Source organism: Ammospiza caudacuta, chromosome 1, assembly GCF_027887145.1.
Source record: "Ammospiza caudacuta isolate bAmmCau1 chromosome 1, bAmmCau1.pri, whole genome shotgun sequence".
Lineage (NCBI taxonomy): Eukaryota > Metazoa > Chordata > Aves > Passeriformes > Passerellidae > Ammospiza > Ammospiza caudacuta.
The window spans coordinates 48,364,744-48,391,463 of NC_080593.1; the positions used below are offsets into that span (position 1 = coordinate 48,364,744).

General features: G+C 41.7%; 1 protein-coding gene across 2 annotated transcripts in view; it reads right to left on the reverse strand.

Annotated features, from left to right (window-relative positions):
* Nucleotides 1-26,249, reverse strand: part of ELMO1 (engulfment and cell motility 1) — a 303,889-nt gene extending 277,640 nt beyond the window's left edge. The window contains exons 1-2 of one of the 2 annotated variants that reach the window (XM_058803529.1): nt 26,098-26,249; nt 24,966-25,036 (exon numbers count right to left, since the gene is read on the reverse strand). The gene's annotated coding sequence lies outside the window, so the exon portion shown is untranslated. Of the gene's footprint in view, nt 1-24,965; nt 25,037-25,558; nt 25,735-26,097 lie in introns of those variants that run through there. The other variant, XM_058803519.1, reaches the window with a different exon arrangement.
* Nucleotides 26,250-26,720: the final 471 nt, after the last annotated feature.

The window sequence follows — 26,720 nt, forward strand, 5'->3', positions numbered from 1 at the left end:
GTATACACCCCTCATCCTAGGCTCTACAAAAGACATAGCAACATTTTATCTCACACAAAGGTACTCAGGCAGGTGCACCAAAAGCAGATGTAGATGCCTGAACTCTGTGTAACATTAAAACACTTTGTGTCTGACATAATTTCACAGAAAAAATAGCTATACTCATTGGTAAAGCTCCTGTAAATCATTCATCTTCCCCAACTCAACCCTTGCCTTTACAGCAACGAAAAAAGGCAAACTTCAGATTTCCATCTGGATGTTAATCAAATACTACCACAGCCATTGCTCAGCATTTCTCATATAGAAAGCTCTTTGAGGATATAAAAATCATTACTGACAATTTGCAAATGAGGCATGTGGAATTAGAAGAAGGGTAGAATCAGTAAGTGGAGAGACAGGGTTGGTCAAACCCAATGTTAGTACACAAGATATAAAAATATGAATGTACACTGAACTTGCTAATATTGACTTCTGCTTGTTTGAACATTCCTCCAATTTGCTTACAAGAAAAAAATGAAAGTAAATACAGATAAACATTACTAAAAGCAGTGTAATAAGATTGCATTAAACTTCAACAGTAAAATTTAAATGTCTTTAATTTGATTTAATGTACTTAACTGAGGAAGTAAAGAAATTAAAACAAAAGCCACTTAAATTCTGCCTAATGTCCTTGTATAGGAGTACTATGTAATTTAATCCACTTTCAAAGCATATCTTACTCTGGATTAATTCTTCCAAGTATTCCTATGTAGACAAGACCTCAGCATATGCTAAATGGTTTCTAAAGAAGATAAACTATCATATACTTTGCATAAAATACTGAGATTACTGATGAGTTGCTGCTGACCTATGAATTCCCTTATAACACACCAATACCCCATTGACATACACTTAAGTAACAGAATTCAGGTAAACTGAATATCAATATTTCCTGTCTACAGGAAATCAATTATTTTCTTTTTGAGCTTGTAGAAAAAAAGCAGATTCAAAGTCTTAACCAGATGTCTCAGTTTTACTGTCCCTTAAATCCAAAGGAAAAATTTCACATTGACATCTGACCTTTTTATTTACTACTGTCAAGATTGATATTTGCATACAGATGGGATGATACATCTTGTTAAATTTAATTTCATGTAGATTTCTTAACTTCAGACAAATAAAATGTGCCTCCCTCACCAAATCTGAGGTTCAACGATGTCAACCCTGCAGAAGGCTTTTGGAGGGCATAAGAAGTGGGAGGACTCTTCTGTGGGCAAAGCTTCCTCATGTATATAAGAGTCATCTCTTCAACCCTTCACCAAGACAACTTGCCCTGTCCAAGGGGGAAAGTGGGCCAAAGGTGGAGGTGAAGGCAAGAAGGCTCAGCTATCAAACGTGGCAGGACCTAATGCACAGCAAGCTGCTACTTGAGGTACTGGTCCTGTTGTGAGAAACCTACATTCCCAATATGGTCAACTAATGAAAGCAAAACACTTATTAAAATAAGTTGTGGAAGCTTGTTCAGAAGACAATAAAGCATGTTTCCACTAAGATTTTAGCTTCAGTTAGTTAAATTAAGAACCCACCCCTTTTCATAGTTAATTCAAGGATACAGATGAAACTAGAAATGCATCTCCTCCCACTCCTATCACCAACCCCCAGAGAAAAATGTTTAAATAGCAGATATTTGTAATCTAGAACAGAGAGCAGTATTCTCTGAAGTATATAATTTAAATAAGTCTCTCTCATTAACTTAAAGGCATTCTAAACACTTCATCAATGCTTTGTTGTTTATGTGCTATTTCACACTACATTTGCCCAACATTAGTATATGCACTTCTATAGACACAAATGTGTAATCGTAGATTTATGGTATTCAGTCAAGTCATGTATTAGAAATTGTAAATTTATTCTTAATACCAGTAAAATATTCTGTAGCTATGTAGTTGCTTTTTTTTGCTGCAGCTCCATTAACTGAGTACTCTATACTGTTTGCAAAGGCACAGAATTCCTGAATAATTTTAACTGCATACATGCAAATAATCTCTTTGCTTCTAAATTCTTATGTGGGTCATTATTACAGAACTAAATGCTTGACTACTTTTTGTGCATTTGTCCTCACAGTACCTCTCTCAGACAGAAATACTAGCAATACTAGACAGCATTACCTACTAAATCAATAAAGAACTGGTAGGTAATCACTAGCTTTAGAAGCATACAAAAAGAAGATAATACAAGAGCAAAATCAGCATTCAAATTGATCCATGATAATTTAAAATTACTCAACTTTAGGAACAAGAAAAAAAACTCAGGATCTTCTCCTGTGACATGATCCAATCCCAAACCTCAGTTGTTTTTTGTGAGAATTAATTTGGGTTAGAAAGGTCAAAAAGATACAACTTCTCACCAAACGTGCAAACAATATAAATGTGACATGAAAAGCATTCATCCTGTGCCTATTAAATCACAGAATCACAGAAGTTCAAGACTGGAAGAGACCTATAAGATCATCAAGTCCAGTCGATGTTCTAACTGTTCAACTAGATCATGGCAGTAAGTGCCACATCCAGTCTTTTTTTGAATTCTTCAAGGGATGATGACTCCACCACCTCACTGGGTAAATGATTCCAGTTTCTGACCACTCTTACTGTGAAATATTTCCTTCTTAATTCTAACTTACATCTCGCTTGACGCAACTTGAGACTGTGTCCTCTTGTTCTATCCGTTGTCGCCCGGAGAAAGAGGCCGACCCCCAGCTCACCACAGCCACCCTTCAGGAAGTTGTAGAGAGCGATGAGGTCGCCCCTGAGTCTCCTTTTCTCCAGGCTGAACAACCCCAGCTCCCTCAGTCGCTCTTCGTATGGCTTGTGTTCCAAGCCCCTTATTAGTCTCGTTGCCCTCCTCTGGACACGCTCAAGTAACTCAACGTCCCTCCTAAAGTGAGGGGCCCAGAACTGGATACAATACTCCAGGTGAGGCCTCAGCAGTGCCGAGTACAGGGGAAGAATGACCTCTCTGCTCCTGCTGGCCATACCATTTCTGATACTGGCCAGGATGCCATTGGCCCTCTTGGCTACCTGGGCACACTGCTGGCTCATATTTAATCGACTGTCAACCAGCACCCCCAGGTCCCTTTCCACCTGGGCACTATCCAGCCATTCCGTCCCCAGCTTATATCGGTACAGGGGGTTATTGTGGCCAAAGTGCAGTACTCGGCACTTGGACTTATTGAAGTTCATCCCGTTTGATTCTGCCCATGCATCTAACCGTTTCAAATCTCTCTGGAGAGCCCTACACCCCTCTAGCAGATCTACACTCTTTCCCAATTTAGTGTCATCAGCGAATTTACTAATAAAAGACTCTAAGCCCTCATCCATATCGTCAATAAAAATGTTGAACAAAACTGGCCCCAACACAGACCCCTGAGGGACACCACTGGTGACTGGTCGTCAGCTGGATGTGACACCATTCACCACCACTCTCTGGGCCCGGCCATCCAGCCAGTTCTGAACCCAGCAAAGGGTATTCCTATCCAGACCACGGCCAGCGAGTTTGTCTAGGAGTATGCTATGGGAAACAGTGTCGAAGGCCTTGCTGAAATCCAGAAAAACAACATCTACAGCCTTCCCTGCATCCAATAGCCGGGTTACCTGATCATAAAAGGTGATCAGGTTAGTCAGACATGATCTACCCCTCCTAAATCCGTGCTGGCTGGGTCTGATACCCTGGCCGTCCTGAACAAAATCTGGCATGAAACAAGGATAAGCATATGCAACTTAACTGAATATGTGCAAGATGATAACCCGGAGAAATGGATTCTTTTATTCCATCATATGCCTGGAATAACTACTAAAACTGTGGCAAAACACAGATGGATAACTCCCAGAGCTCATGGGGTGTATACAGCATAACATGGAGCAGATGCAACTAGGACTGTTCACTGCACAAAATACAAAGTATTTGCAAATACTTGTGTCACACCAAGAGGTACAAGATGAATTACATTGCTGTTGCAACAGCAAACTAGTCTCTCTTTCCTGATGTGACTTCTTTGAGTAAGATTAAGCTTGGAGAATATTCACTCCCTGACCAGAGGAGATGGCATTTGAAACAGCCTCCTCCAGAGTTAAAATGGTGTGAGGAAATGCAGAAAGTTCACATGGAATGAAGTAGCCATTAGCACAGGTGGCCTGACAAGGCACAGATGTCTCTGAAAGCCTTTGGCTGAATCGTCACCTAAAGATAGTTCTAAGCCCAAGTCACACTGTGATTTCACCTTTAATCTGTGAGATAATGCCACCACCTTTGGAGGCTACACCAGTAGAAGAAAACTCCTGGACATCTGGAGGACAGATGGGGTCAGCCCTCCCACAGGCCAGCCAAGATGACCATGCTATATGTCTGCCACACAGCTTGGGTGTAGTTTAGTGCCCTGGTAAATTCCCAGTCCAGTGTGGATTAATGTTCATCCACCAGTCTTTTTACAGTAATTTTGCGAACACAGGCTCCAGCAGAAGCAAAAAAATGTAGCCAGCAAGAGCAAATTAATTAGAAAGCATCAGAAATGCTTAGTAATGCCTAGATCCAGAGCTTTATAGAAGATAAGGGTAAGGAGATCAATCAGTTCCCCAACAACAACTATCTTGAAGGGGCAAGGTTTATCCTCCCTGACCCAGGTGGTTTCACAGCTGTAGGGAGCTTCAAATTATAAGGTGCCATCCAGGCATCATTGTAATGGTAGCATATCTTGAACCTCAGTGGCATAAGCAATTAGGGAAAAAAAAAAAAAAACCAAACAAAAAAACTCCAAAACCAAAAAAACCCAACCAAAAGACCCTTCCCAAAACTAGCATGACCAAAAAAAACCCATTGAAACATAAGAAAATCTACTTGTAATAGATCTAATTCAAAGCATTGTTTTCCAGTGCTAGACTGCACTGTGCAGTCTATTTTTAATCCACCCTGCTGCTTTGCAAGTTGGATAAAAAATAGTTACAGGAAATATAAAAGACACGTCTATGAGGTTTGTGTAAAAACAGGCTATTATGTGGATATAAATTATTTGGTTTGGTATTTATTAAGTACCTGTAAAGTGCTCAGTGCTAGTCAAATTACAAAGAAAATTATGTTTTGCTTTAAGAAACTGACAATCTAAATGACAAAAGGGAATAGATAAGATGCAGCAAGAAGCCATTGATGAATGAAGAATATTTTGCTTGTGTTTTGGATTTGATTGCTTCCTGTCAGCACCTCTGAGCTAGAGTTCTTGCCACAGATTTGCTGACAAGCAGGCAAGTGTGGTGGAACAGAATTTGATAAGGCAGCACAGAGAAGTAGAAGCAGCACAGAGAAAGCCAAAGTCAAGATGAAACAAAACCCAACAAGCTTAGAATCACTATTATTACAGTGACAAGAAGCATGAAGGATGCCTTAAGTAGTCTGAAAAAAGTGTATGATGAGGATAAAAAACTGAAGGAACCCGATACTTAGAATATAAATTTCAGACAGAACTACTGTAAGAAATCTCAGCTGAAGCTGCTGTAATGGCAGAAAGGTAGATCAGAACAACCCTGCTTTGCAAAACTTTTAGAGCAACCAACATTGCTATTTGGGAGACTCATCTGATGATGAAGAAATTTGGTATCAGCTGCTTAGTGTAATGCAAATAGTTATGCAGTTAGGAAAACAAAAATCAATCATTTTTATGGCAAACCTCTCAGCCTTGGGAGTATGTTCATTACTAGAGGTCCAACATGTCACATTTCTTTACAAAGTTTGTGAGAGAAGTAGCCAAGACTTCCTTTGGCAGTGTAAAAGCAGTGCTGTCACAGATGGACTTCATACAAATGGGGTTTTGTTTTATTAATAAATGTCTTTTTCCCCTCTGCTCTGAAATCCTCCACCTATACCAGCTTTATTCCTTTCTCATCTTTCTTAGAAACATAAGAAAGAATAAGACATTGTTTGTTTGTTTTCTTTTCTTGATAGGAGACTAGTTTTTCTCCAGTTTGGTGGTACTCCAAGTGAAAAGGACAGCAGATACACTCTTGGCAACTGTACAGGGTGGCTTTTATTTTTTTGTTTGTTTGTTTTTCCATAAAACACTTCACTGTGCCAGCTTTCTGAGTAACCTCAGATATAATATGCTTTTTCTGACAGATGACAGCAGAGCGGAGTTAATAAACAAATTAGACCCATATGAAAGTGTGATTCATACGCAATGTCACAACTCCAAAGAATAAGGTGGTACATGACTACCAAAGAGGCCATCACCACACAGATTCACAGAACACCCAGTTGGAAGGGACCCACAAGGATCACTGAGTCCAGCTCTTAATTATACATGAGCCTTGAAATGATAATTGCTTCCCAGACTTTCACAAAGCTTCTTCCAGTTCTTCAGCACTTAACCGTAGCTATAAACTCTTCTAGGCACAGAAGAAACCCTCGTATAATGGAGCATAAAGGTATAGCATGAAGCTAAAATGAACAGAACCATCCCCTCACAGCACCTCATACACAAAGAGGTATCGCAACGTTCCACTGAAACCACATGAAAAACGGAGTTTGAAAAGTTTCAGAAAAGTTCAGTTTTCAGGCTTTTCTTTTTGCCTTAAAAACCCCCAAAAATGCAGAAAGATGCAAGCAAGCACAAAACTCTGTTATGGTAGCAACACTGTTACTACAGAACATACAAACCACTGTTTCCTCCTAAGTCTGGCTACGGTACAAAAGGTCGGCAGCACGCACTCCCGTGGAACAGTTTGCACTGAGGATGAAGGATTTGACAGCTGCCCTGCTTCAAGCAGCAGTGCAGCAAGGGGTTTAAGGCAGGCAGCAGAAGTGCTCTCAGCCAGTGTGTGTAACAGATCACACCACCAAAGGATTTTCATCCCGAGACCTCGCGTGCGTGCACTCGGAGCGAGGAGCTGCTGCTGGCACCACCAACCAGAACAAGCCTCAGTGACAAAGGGGTGTCACATCCAGAGCAGGCAAACGTCAAAACACCACACACCGCACCACGCAGAAAAGCTTGTAAACAAACCCCTTGCTGCTTCCTCCTTCTCTCTCCCGTGCTGGTGGTTTCAGGTCCAGCTCTGGGGGATGAAGGGGATTACTGCAGAAAGCCAGAGACTGGCAGTGTGACAGGGCTGGGAATAGGAAATCTTACAGATATGGGAGACTGGCCTCGGTGACTGACTCAGCTTCTGACCCACTTACAGAACTTGGCCACACTGGTTTTTGGTGCCACTGGTCCTCTCCAGACTTTGTATGACCTTATTTTGTATGATCTTGTCCAATTAGGTCAATACCTTCAAGGCAGTGACTGCTGCTTGTTAATTCTGGTGAAAAACAGGCTTGAATAATATGTTGGTTAAAAAAAAATTAAAAAAAGAAAGAGGGCTGATTTGCTGATCTTACTAGTATCTGCCATGACAAGAATAAAATCATCTTTTCACTTAAATAATGAAGAATACCCACACAGTTAAACCTGTTAATATTATTTAAAAATATATACAGCTGGAAGAGTGGCATGTTGCTCTCATTCACAAGTTTGCTACATCTTTACTGCCGCCTACAATCTCCCCTATAGGTCTATTTACAGAGGCATTTCTCCCAGGGGCCAAGTTTTCCATTCATGTCCCTCCTTCCCCCTTCTCTCCTGCTTTATCCCCTCCCTCCAGCAGAGCCTTTCAGTCACATTAGGCAAAGCATTTGTGGTGTGACATGGGGATTGGAGCCAAGCCTCCAGCAAGCAAAAAAATAAGCTGAATAAAACGAAAAAATTTATTTTTAACCTGGATGGGTTCCCAGACACAGCTTATTCCCCACCACAACAGGTGTATCAACACACCTGGGGAAGAAACTGAGCAAACCAAGCTTCAACTCTTGCTGACATAACTACTGCTGACAAAGTCAAATGGATATATTAATAGGATAAGGACATTTTTGAAATATTAATACTGGAGTGGGGGTTCTTACACTGGGGAAATCTTTAAACATCATAAAATGGACTTAATACATGTTCCTTATGTTGTTCACAGTTTCCTTTGCCAGTTTGGCTAATTATACGATATTTAAGTTTAAACATATGTTGCCTCCCTTGCAGTGAATCCTCTCCTCCTACATGATACAGCAGTGAAGTCATCTTGCTGACTTCAAGTTGAATCCTGCACCCTCTTCAAGTAGGTGGGCATTTTTAGCTTATCTGGAAAGCAGTCCAGCCCTGGGAGCATGGCAGGGCTGGAATTCTCACTGCAATGAGCCACCAAGAGCTTGACCACAACAAATATCCTGAAATACGTACTCCAGATGCTCTGTGCATAAGAACCAGCATAACTTCCTCCATCCTGAACATATGGTTCTTAAAACATGTAAGAGATGCTCAGGATGCATCTGCACTGGAGTGAAAGGTGAACCAGCAGACCAGAGACTTTTAATGTCCTTCCTTCCATACCATCACCAACTGACTTTAACACTTTGGGGTTTTTTTCCATAAAACCAAGACACATAAGATATAAGGAGATTCCAAAAGTAAGAAGTGGCAGAAGACTGAGCAAAAAAAAAAATGTATTTAGAAGGGCAAAAAAATCTTGCAGCCCTTTACTAACTTCCATGTGCTGCAGACAGGAAAATCTCTATCAGTTAGTGTGTTCCACATTACAACAGCCTTTAGCAAGCAGAGAAGCAGAGCACACCACAATAGCTGTGTTTCATTAGCTTAGAACAGCAGAGTACAGGATTTAAAGGGAATAGACAGCAGCTGAAAATAATTGCATTAAATTAACATTAACCCACAAACCCAGAAGAGGCATATAATATTCAGGACAGCTACAGAAGCGGTAACCCAGAATTAATGTGTGTAAAAGGTGAACAATCCTGCTCTAACTGGGATTCAAAATCCTAAAGGAAGAAAGTTCACCTCAAATAGAGTTCCCTTAGGTGGGGGGAAGGAAAGAAAGGAAAGCACGGCCTAGTTAAAAATATCAGTAGGTAGAAACACAAATTGTAAAATGATGTGGTTCCCAAAGGACTGACATTTTTTTTTTTGTTAATACACATATTCCCACACATTCCTTCTCAAAAACGACTTTGAAATTAAATCTAATTTTAAGATCTCTAAGTGAGATGGACATGTGAGAATTTAAACATCTAGGGCAGAAAAGACAAAACCTCAGAGACTAAAGCAAGAAAAGGCAGCTGGGACTGGAGTGGACTAAAACACAGCCAAGAGTAACAGCTATATTTCAATTGGTGAATGTACATTATGACAGTCTTGATACTAGAAGGGCTTAGAGTAGAAGAGTACCACCAAAAAAAGGTCCTTAATTAAGCTAAATTGTTAGGATGGGGACATGCAAACTCAAGGGAGCATGCTGTGCTCAAAATGAAGAGGAAATTCATGCTAAACATGGGGAGGGGGAAGTAATTACTTAAAGAATTTGAGAGATACTAACTTACAGCAACTATTCATTTCATCTGTGAGCAGGCACCAGAAGAAAGCCATGGCACTATTGGCCAGGAGGAAAAACAAGACCCCCAAGTTCTTTCTCCCAGCACCAGCTAGAAAAGTCAGCTTGGTCAGGCCCTTGGCTAGCTGCAGGTCAAAAAGCAGAGCTAAGCCACCAAATGAGGCCTGAGCAGAAGCTACCATCAGACCAGCTCTAAGACCCCATCTGATGCCTTGATAGCCCCTGACCATCTGAATTTACATGGTTCCTTCAATTGGAGATAAATTATGCCTCATGAGCAAGCCAGCATTTGGAAACAATTAACATCCTATTTCCATTAGCCACCATTTTCTTCCCTTCTGCATCCCTGTAGAATTTTAAATATTTATAAAAAGACAAAAACCAACCTGTGAACTTTACTCTTACAGTGAAACTTAGCAACATGAGTCTATGCTTTAGGATGTTTTAAAGCTCCAAACAACGGCCTATCAAACACAAAATTAATTTGTAATCCATCCTTAATGGGCAGTGTAAATTTCTTTTTAGTTGAGCTCTTCATTACAGCAGGATTTTATAACTGTTCCTCTGTGTTTGTCTACCATCTGCACAGCACTCTTCCATATGGACACACAGTACCTATTTTTTTGGTTTTGTTAGGTCTCCTTCATTAGCAATACTCTTTCATGAGCAGAACAGGACTGCCTAAAAGTGTCTAAAACATTGTGCTTCCTTGGAATTTTGACGTTTTTAATGTTTAAAGTGAGTGCTTGCCACTATTTTTATTTAAAAACTTTGATGAAATTGCTAGAGCAGCCTGAATCTCACTTATGTAGAGGTTTCTACAAATTCTCTGACAATGAGGCTTTGTGTAAAGTCACACCCTGCAAGTTTCAGAGTAGAAGCCAGGTAAGTTAAGGGATGACAATCTAATTTTAGTACAAGTTTTGGCTTTCAGGACTTTCATTTCATTTCATTTTTCCTTAAAAAAGCAAAATATTATTTTCTCATACATTTGTCTAACCGAAGAGAACAAAGATCTTCCACGTCAGCAGCAGGGTTAAGGCAAACCCATCTGAATTCCTGGTGCAGGTCTCTAGCTGTTTAATAAGGTTCACCCCAGAACTTTTCCCTTACAATTTCTGCTCTGCCCAGTTTTCTACTTTCAAAAACCTTCTGAACTTTGCATCTTCAGGACTTCTATTGCTCTATGGACTTGGTTTGCTTGAGCTGGCAGTTTAAAAGTAGAGTAGAAAAGGAGAAAAGAGACACAGATCCCAAACAAAGAAGCAACAAAATCTGTTGCTGTTCCTTGGGGTACCAAGCTAAAACTTCAGAGGGTGGCAAAAATGACCCAACTCTTTCAAGCAGATCTGGTTGCTCTCCATACCTAAAACAACATCTTGCCAGCAGAAATCCATCCTGGAGTTTTGGCTTAGAATGCTGAAAACACCAGTTATTCCAAAGGTTTTCTGTAATATGTGATCTCAGCTAATACTTCCATTTCACTGTGCAAGATCTTTCAGCCCTAGCAAAACACAGCATTTTTTGATCAATATTATCTTTAAATAACTTTTCAAATAAATAACTAAAGATAGAAAACTCTATAGCTGTTGCTATTCCACTCTTACACTTCCATCAGTTATTTGCATAGTCATTCCCACTCTGATTTAATCATTCCTTTCATGACTGTCTAAGTCTACATTGAAAATGAGAGCAGTAAATCAAACTAAGCACTTGGCAGGCATGCAGTGGTGAGATCACAGCAAGATCCTGGAATAGCACAGGCACTCTCATATGGAAAAGGCTTGTGGAGTTCCCATGCAGTTCAAGTAACCATCATCTGACTCAATGAGCAATGCTGAGATGGACACAGCCCTCTGTGGAAACCAGCTTTTAACAGGGTGAACACCCAGACAGGGAGGTGGCAGAACTGGCATCCAAAGCTTCTCAACTGAGTGTGTCACAATATGTGATCTAGCCTTATTACTGCATTAATAAAAGCAGCACAGATCAGGGTTTTTTTATCTAACCACACAATGAGACTCAGAGGTAAAAAGTCAGAAGCAAGAATATGACATCCCCATTAAAAGGTAAGCCTGAATACACGGAGAGGGTTTCATTTCTCTGCCTTTCAGTTAAATGAAATACAATGTTTCATGAGGTAGAAAAACAAGGTCTTGTTTAGAAAAGGTGTACTTGGCCCAAGGAGAATCACAAAAGAATTACTTAAAATGTGTTTGTCATTCATCATGGTTCAGTAACTTCTCATGAATGCTAATGTGTTTCAGAGAGATAGAAAGGCTTGTGCAGGTGTGACAGAAACAATTAGTCAGTTATTAGTAAGTGCTGGCTTCGCTGGCAGCCACGCTGCTGGAGCTCCACATTACCTGTAAGCCTGCCAGTAACTCTCCACATGCTCCTGATATTTAGAACTGCCAAAGGGGCAGGACAACAAGTTAAATCTGCAAACACTCATTCCTTCCCCTCATTTTGCCTGCCTCCATGACAAAATTTGCAGTTAAAGTAAAATGCTACATGCTTAAGACAGTGTGGTGTCTCTTCAGGAGTAAGTGTAAGGAGAGAATCTAAGTTTATCCACAATAAAGTAAACACTTGCTCACTGCATTTCCTCTCCAAGACCTCCTAAAAGGTGCTTATTTCAGAAGAAGTATACCTACATGGATCTACCTATATAGAGTAGAGCAGAGAGCTTTGTTTAAATTTAAACTTCACCTTGCTTTAGTGTAACTACTCCCTCCACCAGGAGCTTTACAGCAAGCAATAAAACTTTATTCTCTTTTAGTACTCTAGAGATCCACTCATTTCCACAGACCTTGCAACAACATTTAGAGAAAGTTTTCAAATGTGTTGCCTATTACCCTGATATCTGGCATCCTTTCCTAAAGCAGAAGTCAGAACAGCATGGAGGACTGTTTAATTTAATTTCCTTTCAGCTTTTAAGAAAATACGCTAAGATCCCTTAATTACAAATGATGTTCAATGCTTAAAAGGTGACCCTCCAACAGATACTTAGGGAAAAAACCTCAGCATTTTCTGAGAACAACAGTATAATCCAAGCAATCATGCTCCAGCAGCAGCAAAGAAAAGCCTGGCTTTGACTCTGCGCCTCACTACACACCCAAGACACTCAACTGCTCCAGCATAATGTTCATCCTCTCTATGAGACAGACATTACAATTTTTGTAGCACAGTGAATCTCTGAAATGAATAGCAAATAATTCACTAGTGGCTGAATTTGTTAGCTATACAAAATTCTCAGGGTCAAAGGCCAGTGAAATGAGATGAAAACCATTAAGCCAGCAGATTTCAGATTCTTTTGATCAAGGACACAGCCATATGCCCGTGCCTTTATCCAACCACAGTTCCAATTAAATTTGCAGGAACTCAGTTTTTCATCTGGTTTAGTGGCTAATTTCTTAACATTTACTACCACTGAAATAATAAGCATAGACCTCACTGTGCTTTATACTGCAGGTTTGCACACATGCATGTGTGTGCATGGATATAAAAGCCAAATATTTTGATTAAAAGAATGCTTCCTGAGTGCAGCTTACAATCTCTTTTTGCCTAAACAGCAAAAATCTTCATAGGAAGGCTTTCCAAGCTGTTCAGAAAGTAGCAATGGTCAGAGGCATAGCTGCAGCTGCACAAGATGGGAGCTTCCCACCCCACTGATCTGACCTGTGCATTTATTTTCTCCATTGTTATCTATACCTGTAGTGCAAAACAGAATATGACCCATATCTGTCTTGGTTTGTGCTGAATTGACAGGAGCAAAAGTTAAGTTCATATTTAATTGTAATTTAATAAGAATCTTTTCTGTCTGCACGCCCACCCACCCACCTCAAAGGACCCAGAATAATCTAGGATTGGCCTTAAAATCTCAGGAGCTTCCTTACTCCCACTGCATCCTTATGGTAGACAATCCATAATGCTGTCTGCCAAGGACTCAAACAGGATCTGCAACAGCAGACAGAAAGGATGGAGAGGGAAGAAGTCAAAAGAAAAAGGAATGAGAAAGGCCAGTGGCCATTCTGAAGCACAGCAGCCAGTTTGTATGTCCCTGACATGCAGGACAATCCAAGGTGTCACTTGGCTTCACTATTCTCCCCAGAGGATGCAAAAGTTGTTTGAAAACCTGTTACAGTTACCTGTCCTGCCACCAGCTAGTGATCCTGCATCCAGCCGGGCAATGTTATATAAAAATGAGCATGTGTTAGAGCTGTGGAGCACTGAGGAATACTTACCTAATGAATGTGCCATTGTGTTCTGCTTTTCTATCTCTTCAGTCAGTTAGAAGTTACATAATGGCACAGATATTCAACGTCAGTTTCCATATGCCTGACAGACTAAGCTCACATGACTTTGTGTGGGGGAACCCCCCAAAGTTACATATATCACATGGATTTAAATTACTAAACTGAAACACTGAAGATCAAAAATTCCCTTTTCAGGCTTATCTTGCAAGAAAGACAGGACCTAAATAAACTGGACAATACCTTCCCCTCCCCTTTGGGGGCCTGCTAATGCTTTCCCCTTCTACTTGTTTTATTTCTCTTTTCTCTTCCTTCATTCAACCTTATTCTACCATCATCAAAACCTTCAAGGAGCCTGAATGTTTTTTCTGCCATTTCTTTGTAATGCCAAGTTCTGCCTTTCACTGCCAGTCTTGGTATCCTCTCCCCCCTCCAGTGGCCCTTCCTAAACTATAATCCATTCTTCTAAGAGCTGCATTTTCTGTTGATAGTGCCAGAGGCCAGGAAGGCTCCTGGCAGTACAGTTCCAACAAAGAGTCTGAAACTGAACAATCTCTAGGGATAAGGAAGTCCATGACATGGTTTTTAAAATAAGAATAATAATAATAAAAAAACCATGCCTCTGGCATTGGCAGCTTTTAAATATAAACACATAAAATTTCCCTTCCAAAGGGGCAGGTAACGTACAACGCTTTTCACCAGCAATGAATACCTGCTCCTCCTACCTCTGTAAAATGCTCTGCAGAATAGAAGTAAAACACATTACACTGGGGATTCATATACCCACAGATGTAAATAACATTCCACTATTTGTAGTCCATTTCTGCAGAAGCAAACAGTGGCACCAGACGCTACAAACTTCTGCTCTTCTTCTAACAATTGTGCAAGGTGAGCCATTGACAACTGCAGAATGACACTATTTTTTGTCAGAAATACTTTAAAATAACTACCGCAGAAAGACACATTATTTTATGCCAGTGTCTCAGAAACCCAATCTTTTTGTCTGCAAGGGTAACAACAGGGAAACTGCTGCTCCTCAGACAAAGTTGCTCTACTAACACAAAATGAGAGAGGCTCATTCTCTTCCTAAATACTTGCTCTGCTTTAGCAGCATACCAGTGGGAAAGAAGCAGATAAGTTCTTCCCTTGAGGTATCCAGATTGTTCTGCAAATAGCAAAAGCCTTTGCAATTATCACACGTATCACACCCATCTTTCACTGATTTCCTGAGTTCCTCAGTGGGACCAGAAGTAGCTGAAGACCAGTTTTAGACCATAGAAAGGAAAAAGTAACTCTGCATATTTTAAGTCCGCATCAATTTCTTACACAATTCAAGGAAGGTGCCTTCCTTTCTTTGAACTTAATTTTTCATTCAAGACTTTGAGCACTGAACTGTGACTCTGTGGACGAATTCTCTGCACAATGTTATACACTGCTCACAACTGAAGAAGCAATGTTTACAGCACTGTGTAACTGAGATAATTCTCTTTCTTCTGCTTCTAAAGTACAAACTCCAGAGGTTTAGCACCTCTGTACTGAGTGACTATTTTAGCAAGAGAAACTGAGTTGGGCCAGCTGTTCAGGATTATTTGGTTAACATTTTTAGTGAAAGTATTATGGCAAGTTATTACCAGATTTTATTGTACAAGATCAATAAAACCCTTGCACAGCTTTCTCCATTAAGATAGCAAAAAGCTACAGATTAAGTTTTTCTTTTGAAATAAACAAAACAAACCCCAATCCAAATGCACAAATAAAAAACCCAAACATTCAGAGTTTATTTTTTCAGTTTCAAGTGTAGATATATCAACATGAAATCAGTACAAATACAAAACAAGAAATTATGGAGAAGGTCAAGGGTTAGTATTTTTCATGAAATCACATTGCAACTTCATGGTATTTTACCCATGGACAACCTTTATTACAGAACAATCTGCTCTAATTCAGAGAGGAGAGAGAGGTGGTCCTTCACTCATGAAATATAGATATTTCCAGAGAGTCTTTATATACACTCTTTTAAGAGCTCATGCCAGTTGTCCAGTAATATTTTAAAACCACCTATCTTCATTTCCATTGAAAAAGTGCCTTCTAAACCATTCCTTTTTCTTTGACTTTATCTTCACTAGATAACCATCAGAGTAAAAAATGAAAACAAAAGCAGATTTCTCAAACTGAATTTAACACTTTTTAAACATTTTTTTTGCCTTTAGCATATGCTAGGGGTTTGAGATTTTCTACCTACAGTTGATATATAGGTTTATTCAATAAAAATACTGGACAGTTAAACCTAAATAGAGCTGCCCTGAGCTTTTCCCAGTGTCTGGTGGAAATTCCACTATATAATTCAATAGCTAGAGCAGTTCAGTTCTGCCTGTATCTGAAAAAAATTGATTGCAGATCTTTTCTGCCCTGTTTGGCTAAATCATCTCACCAAAGCACTACAATTACAGCAGGAACTTCATATTACAATCTGGCACATATTGTCCGTGCTGTCCCTTGGGAAGGCAATTCCCAGCTTTTATTCAGAAAATAGCTTGCAAATATATCTCTTTGTGTCTACATTCATCCTACCATCTACTCTTATATTTTTAAATTAATGCTAAGAAGATGCTCAAAACAACCTCCAAGTTTCTTAACCACTTCAGGTTATCTTTATCAATACAGAACACAACCTTGCCTTGCTCCCACTTGTAACTTCTGCCATAGAACCAGTAAAGATGAAGTGATGACACTGAGCAGACTCACCTTTCTCTTTTGGTAAATACAGTAAATTAAGGGATCTTGCTGCAGCTCTCACAAGCTAGCATTTGACTGATTAAATCTTTTTTTCAGTAGTACTACTTTTGAAAAAAAATAGGTCCTGGAGTTCAGACTAGATGATCTTTAAAGGTCCCTTTCAACCCAAAGTGTTCTGTGACCCAGATGGATTTTTAACAAAGATATTTTTCTCCCAAGGTTTCTCTGTCCCATGTCTCTTGTCCCATGTAGTGTGCATATGAAATGACAACACACATGGGCCACCATACAACACACATGCACCACAACTCTTTCCCCTTGGCTCCTTCTGACAGCACAGTTAATTACGCGTATAGCTGTAATTATACATCCATAACTAACACTTGTCTATCTTGACTCGGAGGAGGTTGCTGGAAACAGACTGGGATGAAGAAGCTAGAAGATGTAGAAGACATTTTATGAGCCCTGTCAACTGGTGTTATGCACTTCATAGCAGCATCTGCACTGTGCGGCACACCTGAATTCCCCTCTCAGTCTTTCCTGTTGGAACACTGCTTGCATTGAAGCACTGGAGGGCAACCATCCTGAGGATGCACTCACTCAGGGCACCAGGCTTCACCTGAGGCAACGACCTAAACTACATTCTTCCAATATCAAACCAGTGATTTACAATGTCTCTTTCATCATAAAACTATATAGTTGCACAATGCCATTCCACTACAGTCACATATCTGATAGACAACCTGCAGCAGGAAACACTGGACCTCCCAGGTACTGTCTGAATTCAAAAGCAAGACATCAGCAGCATGAAAACCGAGTCAGGCTTATCATTCCCAAATTAAATTAAAACTACTGGTTCTCCTAAATGGCTCCAAATTGCCAGCCTGAGAGGCTACCTCTGGTTCAATCCACATCCACAGCTGGGGCTTCTTTGTTACAGAGGAGACAGCTACCCACAGGACATTCTCTAAAGGGGGCCCTCAGCTCTGAATTTCAATAGATCAAGAGAAAAAAGCCTCAAGACAGGAAAGCAAGGCTTATCCCCTTAGCCAAGCTTATGAAGACCAATGAACACAGAAAGAACAATTAGCTGGAAACAAAGGACCTATAGGTTGACTTAAGTTTGATTTTCTAGTCTAGCTTGGTGGACTATGTACTGATTTAGGGGAGGGAAGTCCAACTGCTTTTTCCTTTATGCCATCATTCCTTTAATTAGAAAACATAGCCTATAGGCTACCATTGGTTTTTTCAACCTTTGTATATTAATTATACAGAATTAATTCAAAGCTAAAAGCCTCTCCATCTCTAGAGTCAAATTAATAGTTTTACAAAATTTAAGCAATTTGGAACATACAGAAAAAAAAATCTTAAAACCTACTGGTTTAACTTCAATCCACACACCACTGAATTGTGGGTGTTTTGATCCCTCTGACCTATAAACTGGGAGATCAATGTAAAATCCCAGTGCAAACAGCCCAAGACTATTTTATTTATACATTTGTATCAAAATAGAACTCGAATTTCAACTTGGATTTAAAATTATGCAGATTATTTTTTTCCCTTCTCTCTCAGCAGACATTTCTCCTTTATCATAATGTGTCTTCTGAGTCACTTACAGCTGCAGGGGATGAAGTCTTTGCAACCTCTACTTTCCAGAAAATCATCCTAACACAGCTGACACAACCAACTCTTGTTACCCCAACACACACCCAGACACTTTCAACAAGCTAAATTCCTAAGGTAGCTGAAGGAAAAAATTGACTATTTTTAGCAGGTCAAGAAATAAAAGCCCAGACTATTGGATATTAAAAAAAGTTTATGAAAGATGCTGTACATGGTTACATATTAAGGCTAATCCAAGAAACACAGACTGAAATCACCATTTCACACAGAGGGCAGAACAGATGCCCAAGTTTCCACAGTTTGTCCAAATATGTCAGAGAAAAGGCCAGGACAGAGAAAGGCTCAGAGCAACACAGGGCAGTGAGATTATTTTTCTCTTTCAAAATTGCTTTCCACATTTGCCATTTAGAAAAGTTTCAAATTTAGCTCCAAAATATGAAAATCAGTCCTTTCAAAAGAGATGACATAACTGACCTACTTCAAACATTAGTTACAATTAAAGAAGAAAAAAACAAACAAAAAAACCCCGAAACAATAATTGTTTAATTTTTTTCAAGGTCTGAATTTTTTTTTAATGCTCTTTTCCCCTCCTTTTCTGGAACTGGCACTAGCTGTCAAATCTTTATTTGTCATAAATATGGTAAAAATCGTATTAAGCAGTCCAAAATGAAAAAGATCTTCTCATTTTGTTTTGTAGACTTTTTGGTTGACTGGCTCCTTTTTCTCCCCCTTTCTCCCTTCTCCTGAGTAGTTACAACCACCACACTAAATGTGTATTTTGGTCTCCAATGGAACTTCTAACTTGTTCAGAACTTCTGCCCTTATTTGGTTTTTTTTAGAAAAAGAAGATTAAGCACAACAAGAGAAGTTATGCATATCTACAGAAGAGATTTTAGACCTACATAAAGTAGAGCTCAGAATTAGACCCCACATCTAGGCCTGAATTTTGTGAGTTTGATGACCAGAAGAGATTTCAGGCGCATGTGTGAAGAGGGACAGTGGGAGGTGGGGTGAAAAGGTTGATAGGAGGAATGTACTTGAACCACAGGGGGTAGAGCTTCAACAGATGAGTCTGCTGGTGCTTGAAGGGAGGAGAAAAGAAAAGAAAACTTGGGAGGGAAAAAAAAAAAAAAGACAAACACCAATACTCCAACATTTTAACAGCCTAGGGTATACCAGATATCTTTTCCAGAATCCAAGGACAAGTACTTACGTTTAGGAATTTATTTTTTTTCACTTGGTTTGGCTCAGTGCTACTGAAAAACTTTGTCCAGAAGTCCATGTGCCGAGCCAACATTTATTAGGTTTCAATTTCCAGCTGAAGCCACAACTGCTGCTATGAAAATTAATGTGGCAATTGTACCAGAAAGCAAAGCAATGGAAAAGACTGCACTGGTATGTAACAAGTACATTCACTGGCACCAAGAGAAAAAATTGTATTATATCAACCTGTGTCATAGACATTTTTCTCTTCTCATTATTAGAGAAAAAATGTGCAAATCAAATTTATTGTTTGGCCAGAGGATATTATATGGATAGTTATAAATTCCTCATCACCCAACCTCAGTGGATTACTGCCTGTCCTAAAATATGAAGCAGCAGTTTAAAGAGTAACCCCTGCTATGTTGCCATCAACAAGATTCAATGAAGAATACTGCAAATTGCCAGTCTAGCCAGTCAGAAAGCCTTAACTGCTCACATGAGAAATCTTTGCCAAAACCCACGTATCCCTCAAACTTCTGCTGGAATATGTGATAAATGTATGTTGGCTGAAGAGAATGAAAAAGGGGCAAGCAATAGTTTCACTTCAACTACAGATTCAAGAAGCAGAATACATGCATGTACTGAGAGTATATGAATAGTTAATTAAAACAAATCTGAAAGATCAAGTCACCATCAGAAGGATTACAGATGGCTTTCAAGTCCACAAACAAATGCACAAAGTACTTACAGCTTGCACATGGTCACAGGAAAGGACAACTACATACTGAATTTTATGGAAGTTTCCAACAGACTACATCAGGAGACCTGACTCTTCCCATTTTTACCATAAGGCTGACAATGAGCTAGAAGTAAACCACCCCTGAATAGCACCAGTCATCTAACCTCAGACAACACACATTAAAATCTCAGCTGAAGGGGGTAAGTTGAAGTGCTGACAGCATTATTTGAGCCTGTTGTCAAACCCTGCTTATCCCTCCTCTTGAAAAACTTCAAAATGTTGGATGTATTTGATATGGGTTGTCAACTTCATACATTCTCGTTAAGAAAAGTAAGGTTCACAGGGAGAATTTTGTCCAGCCTCATGCACACTCGGATTTCCAAAAAAGCTCTGGCAAGTTAGATAATCTTCCTCTGCTGTATTAAAGAATGAGAGTTTAATGCCACCTCCAGAATCTGAAGTTCCCCTAGAAGCAGTGACCTGTCCTCCCTTTCAGTTGAAGCAAGCTCAACAAGAAAAAGAGCCAGGTTATTATGTGTGCATTCATGTAGCTGATAAAGAAATTATACCATCTCTGATGACACAGAGATGTCATAGACAGATGACAGATTTCAGAGACAGCCATAAATTAGGTATGTACAATAAAGCCTTTGAGCTAGAGATTTTAAGAATATAGGAGATGATACACACTTCAGGCCACAGCTTTTCTTGGAAATCTTAAACAGAATTATTTATGTGAATAATTACCTGAGGGTTCCTAGGATAAAGAACTTAAGGACTGGGCAAAGACCTTGAAATCATGAGAGTTGAGATAGATAGATAGATAGATAGATAGATAGATAGATAGATAGATAGATAGATAGATAGATAGATACCAAAGAATAAGGTACCAAAGTAGAAGTGGGAAACATGGAGGAAGAAGTTACAAGGAACGTTTAACTCAAAGAAATAAAAATCAGAAGGAAAGCAGAAGCAAAAGAGAAAACGCACACAGCCAGGACACAGATATAGTTTTGTAATAAACCTATTTGGGAATAATTTGTTTTCCTATTTTCCACCCTGTTACACCTCCCACTGCCATCCCCAGCCTCTTGACTCAAGATGATGCTTCACAAATATTTTAAATCAACTTAATTCCATCTGAAAAGGGAAGTCTTTCCCCTAAGCATTGAATTGTAGCTCCCACTGCCTCCCTTCTTCTAGTGCTAGCTTCTGTGGAGTTTTGCAGTGCTATTTGACTGTAAATGGAACAGAGCAGAAACAGTAGTAAGAAGATTTAGGTCCCCAAAGGTGGTAAGAACAGGTCCTTTATCATATTTGCATTACACCTCCAGGTAGTATACTCAGCTTTCTAAAGAACTCCATAGCCTACTCCCTAGAAATGCACCAAAGTGAGCTCATTTATACATAAACTAAAACACTTTTCTATAGGGGATCCCTACCAGCAGTACCTACAAGTCTTCATTGCAGTGTGATTTATTGCAGAACAAAAAAAACACCTTGTCCCCCAACTTCTCACAATTAACTTCCCTCTCCCGGCAGCCATTGACAACAAGCCTGCTGCAGACAAATCAAATATAGACTGGAAACCTGCCGTTAGGGAAAATAAATCAATGCACTTCCAAGGGTTTGCAAACAAGCACCACGTGAATCCCTGTTCACCTTGCTCTTGAGTGCAGGCATGTGCTTTACAAAGCCATCTGCTCAGCAGCCTGAGAAATCAGTGCCTCACTTACTGATGGGCACCACACGTGTAGCACCAGCCACTGCCAGCCTGCCCAGAACACAGAAGTTTTCCTCTGTCAGATGTGAAATGGAGAGAAGAGGAAGCATGCTAGCTATCCCCTGGAGCATAGACTTCTCATTAATATTCCTCTTCACTGTTAACAGTGATCAGAAAACAGAGAAAGCCAGCAGGAAGGTTATGACATTATCTTCAATCTGTCTTTTGTGTCTCACACTTGCAATAATAAAGGATATCACCACAGAACCAAATTCTTGCAAAGAGCTTGATGCAAAAATGCTGAGCAAAAGACAGCTCTGCAAGTTTGTGACTCTTCTTCCATTAGTCTCTCTAAAACCATATTCATGAAGTTTATTTAAGTGTCACATATATATTATCACCTCTTAGATCAGTACCATCAAATGCTTGCCAAAATTCTGACTTCTGCCAATTGCTTTTAGTTTCTCTTTCTTTTTCCAGTGCTATATTTGAAGAGAGAGGAGGAAAAAGAAAAGAAAAAAAAAAGTGACTGACTTGAGTAGAAGAAAAATTATTCTAAATCCTTTAAACAGTTGCTCTGTTGAATTGACACAAGTTTAACAACGTGTACTTGGCACATTCCTCTTGCCACGAATGCAAGAAACTTTAAAAAAAAACCTCACTCAAAGCAGGGAAATCTTTTAAAGATACAGCACATATCTTGCTGAACAGTGGTCTGATACCTGTTATAAAGCTATTTGTAGATTCAAGTGTTCAAATAACAACAAAGACAACATAACTGTAAAGGCTTTTTCTTTTTCTTGAAATCTTCTTTTTAATAGAATGATGACTGCATGGGGAGTCAAATCTGACCAACCCATTCTCACTCAAATTGTGCATTCCAGACAGTGCAGGGACACAGCAGAGGAGAAAGTCTACGAGGCCCAGGTATAACTGTGCAGAAAAATAGACCAGAACAGACAACAGTACTTTTGCTTGATTCAAGGGTACATGATGTTTCCCAGCTCCCAGGGTTCCTAAAATCCCATCACCTTCTACAATGTGGAATGTTCTTTTAATCCAAGGACATGCTGCACATTCACAGCACAGCATGACAAAGAGAGCTTGTAAATTTTAAAGAGATTGTTTATTTCAAGGAAACTGACTATCAAGTGACAGCAAAATCTCAGCTCGAGAGGAAAACTGTACTTCATGGCCTCATTTAAGTCCCAAGAAAATCCTTATTTGACAATTACAGAATTAGAAACACTGTGGCTGGCAATATATCAAAATAAAACAACAACAACAAAAACTTGTTATTGGAATAAGAGAACACTGCATTTTAGTGTGCAGGTGCACTGGCAGAGATCTGGGGAAGCCTTTTCCTGGTAACACTTAAATCTATAGGCATTAGCCATTCACCCCATCATATACTGAAGCCATCTAGAGTATCAAAAGAAGAAAGCAACAAGTCTTATATGTGAGCATGGGAGCTCTGCTCCCTGTGTATCAACATGGAAAACATGAGATCATATTTCAACATCACTTTGTAGGCAAGACATTGAGATAACCCATGTCTATGAGCCCAGACCTTAAAATCAAAGAGACTTCTACTAGGTAGACAAAAACAAAGAGCGGAAGGAAGGGTGGAGCGCCACGTTACTCTTGATCTGTAATTTGCTACCTCGCAGCGCTGCTGTCAGGAAGCTCAATGCACACAGCACTGTGTCAGCAACAGTTACACTTTTACATACCATAACAAGCTGTGTTTCATGAGAACCAGGGTAAAAGGGCATTAAAAAATAACTTTGTAGGACAACACAGTATGCTGCACCCTAACAGCAAGAATACAGAGCACTTGCTTTTAAGAGCACCAATGGTCAGGTTATATAACGACAACTGCAGAACTGCAGATACTTTTGGTTACCAAGACTGCTACAAAGTAAGCAGGTAAGACTTTTTCCCTCCCCCCTCAGCAAAATCTGTCTGAACTCTTCACCTAGTAATTTTTTCCTGGAATATGGAGAATATAAGGAAAAATATCAAAATGGTATGTATATAAACCAGTTTTCTTTCCTCTAATGCCCCGACCCCCCATCAGCAAATTGTTTATTAGAACAAATCCTCAGACAATGATACTCAAAGCAAAGCTGCAAACTACAGAGAGGGCAGGTGTATTGCAGTGCACAGTGAGTTTCAAAGAGATTACAGAGAGAGAAAGAAAGCCATCTACCCCTGTGCAACCTTTCCAGTATGAATAAATTGTGATTCAGGTTTGCCTCTAGACGAGCCAATTCACGCGCCCAGATCCACAGACTGCACTGGCAGTATCTTTTACTAATACCCATTTCACATCATGTCCCTGTTTTAACCATACTAATCTTTCTTTTCTCTCACTAGTGAGTTTTAAAAGCTGCTGCAGCACTTTTAACAGCTTTATGACGTGTGTTAAGGGATATTTTGCTAACAGTACACAAGAGGGACTTTTACCAGCAAGCTGTCACCGCTGCTGTTCCTCCTCCTTATCTAGTTACTGGTCATCAGATTAGATCCCTACCACCTACTTAGACAGCTAAAAAAAGAAAAAGAAAAAAAAAAGGAAAGAAAAAAAAAGTGGGAATCGGGGAAAGAGAACCTTCAAAGAAAGCAAACTTGCAGTTCAAATTGAAAGAACTTTATGTAAATTTCAATGTATTTTCTTTCCTCTGTAATATTCTGCCTAAGCCACTCAATCAAGCAGGAATGACATGGAAAGAATGGGACTAATGCGAACAATGAATGATCCATAAATGTCTGTGAGATTATATAACTGAGGATGAGATGGCATGCATGTGTGTGTGCATTTGGGGGAAAGGAGGAGAAACTGACAATGGGAAAGAGGAGGAAACAATATCCCCAGTCACAGATACAGAACTCACTACAGTTCTTACTCAGTTTCCCTCTCTTCCTAAATGACAAATATTTTAACCAAGGGCAATCAGGCAGCTAAGGGATGAAAGCAAAAGAAAACCTAATTGTTAATGAATACACTTCAAAATATCCCTGGCTGAAATTGCACCATAACTGCAGTATCATGAAACACAGCTCATAGACAACCATGTTTATACTAAAGCAATTAACACACGGTACATTTCCTGCACTGTTATTATCATTGGCATTCTCTCTGTGTTTGTTACACATTTAGAGCCTTGGCAGGTTAAGAGATATTCTTATAAAGTTAAAAACAAAACGTTGCTGATTTGAAATGTACTCACTGTTATTTTTCAGGAACTCCTATATTTACTTTACACCATTCCCAGGGGAGAGCTGAACAGTTGCATTAGTTCTGCAAGGAAAAGATATTCAAAATAAACTTTGCAAAGGCTTTGAGCCAAAAAAACTTTACAAATGTAACTTTTTAGACCCAGTACCCACTTGCTCTACAAGGCTGCTCTACAAGGCTTGCTCTACTGTGGCTTTGCATAATCACCACCCACATTTCAGAACAATCATTTCATCTGAAATTCATCAGCGGTTTGATCACTTGTGTGAGCATAAACTTAGGAAAAGGAGCACACGCGCTCCCTCCCACCCCCCGAGAAGCTCTCGGCTGCCGGGTCGAGGGGGAGGCATGCCCTCGGAGGCGGCGGCTGGGTACCAACGCCGAGCACGGCGCTGGCTGCCTGCGGGGATGCACTTGCTTCAAAGTTGAGCCTTCTCCTCCCGAGCGGCGCCCGCGGCGGTGCGGACACTTGCTGCGGCCGCAGTCTCCGCCCGGGCCCGACCCCGCGCATTAACCCCCGCGGGTCCGGCACGGCCGCTGCCCCTCACGCCGCCCCCCGGTGCCCCCGGTCCCCCCAGCACTCACCCCCCGCGCCCGGCGGTGCGCGGCTCCCGTCCGCTGCCCTCGCCAGCGGCCTCCGGCCACCAGGAGCAGCCGGTGACGGCCAGGGCTGCCCGGGGCACGGGAGGGGCTGAGGAGGCGACGGAGCGGGAGGAGGTGGTGGCGGAGGAGGAGGCGGGGGCGCCGGCGAAGTCTCGGCGGGGAGAACCGGCAGGCTGTGGCGGCACGGCCGGGGGCCGGCGGAGAGGGCAGGGCGGCGGGAGGAGCCGCTGTGCGAGGCGAGGCGGGTCGGGCCGGGCCGTCCCCCGCCGGCAGCCGCCGTCCGAGGCCCCGCCGCGCTGACAAGCACAGCGCTGCGCTTCCTCTTTCTCACAGCGGCCGCCCCCCGCCCGCACCTCCCGCCGCGGGGACCGGCTCCGGGCTCTCCCGGGCAGGTGCGGGGCTCGCCGGCCGCCGGCCCCGTCCCGTTCCTCCTCCCCGGCTGCCCTGCGCGCCCCTCCGCGCTCCCTCAGCGCCCGACCAGCGCCGCTGCCGCGTCCTCGCTCCGGACCGAGCTCTCCTACCTCCGGCGTGGGCAGCGTCCCCCGGCCCGAGCACAGCGGGGCCGCTCGGCCGCCCCCGCCGCGGGAGCCGCGCTGCGCTCCGCGCCGTGCCGTGCCGTGCCGTGCCGCCGCCTCGGTGCGGTGCGCTGGGCTGCCCCCGGCACTATCCCATCCCGGGGCTCGCACAAGCACCCGCCGCTCTCACTTCCTCTTCCTTCCTCCTGCTGGCCGGGCCGCGATGTGCAGCCCCGGGCCGACTGCCGCCGAGGGGTCCCGCGGATCGGCAGCACCTGCGGGCGGGGGGCGACACCCGCTCCCGCCCCCGCCCGCTGCCGCTCCGCTTCCCCCGCGCGGGGGTGCGGCTGGCGTCCCTCCTCCTGCAGCCCCTAAAGAGGGATCCGGGGCTACCTCCTTGCCTTTGGAATAGCCGTTTTTATTTTGATGCCGCTTCCCTTCCCGGAGAGCCGCCGCCGCCGAGCAGCCCTGCAGCGGGCACGCTGCGGCGCACGTCTGTGTGTTCGCCCCCGAAGCGAGCGAGCCGCCGCGGGAGCCCAGCCCAGCCGGGCCGGGCCGGGACCCGCCGGGAGGGGGCGGCCGCTGCTCCGCTCCGCGCCCCTGCCCCGCTCCCGCTCGGTGCCCGCGGC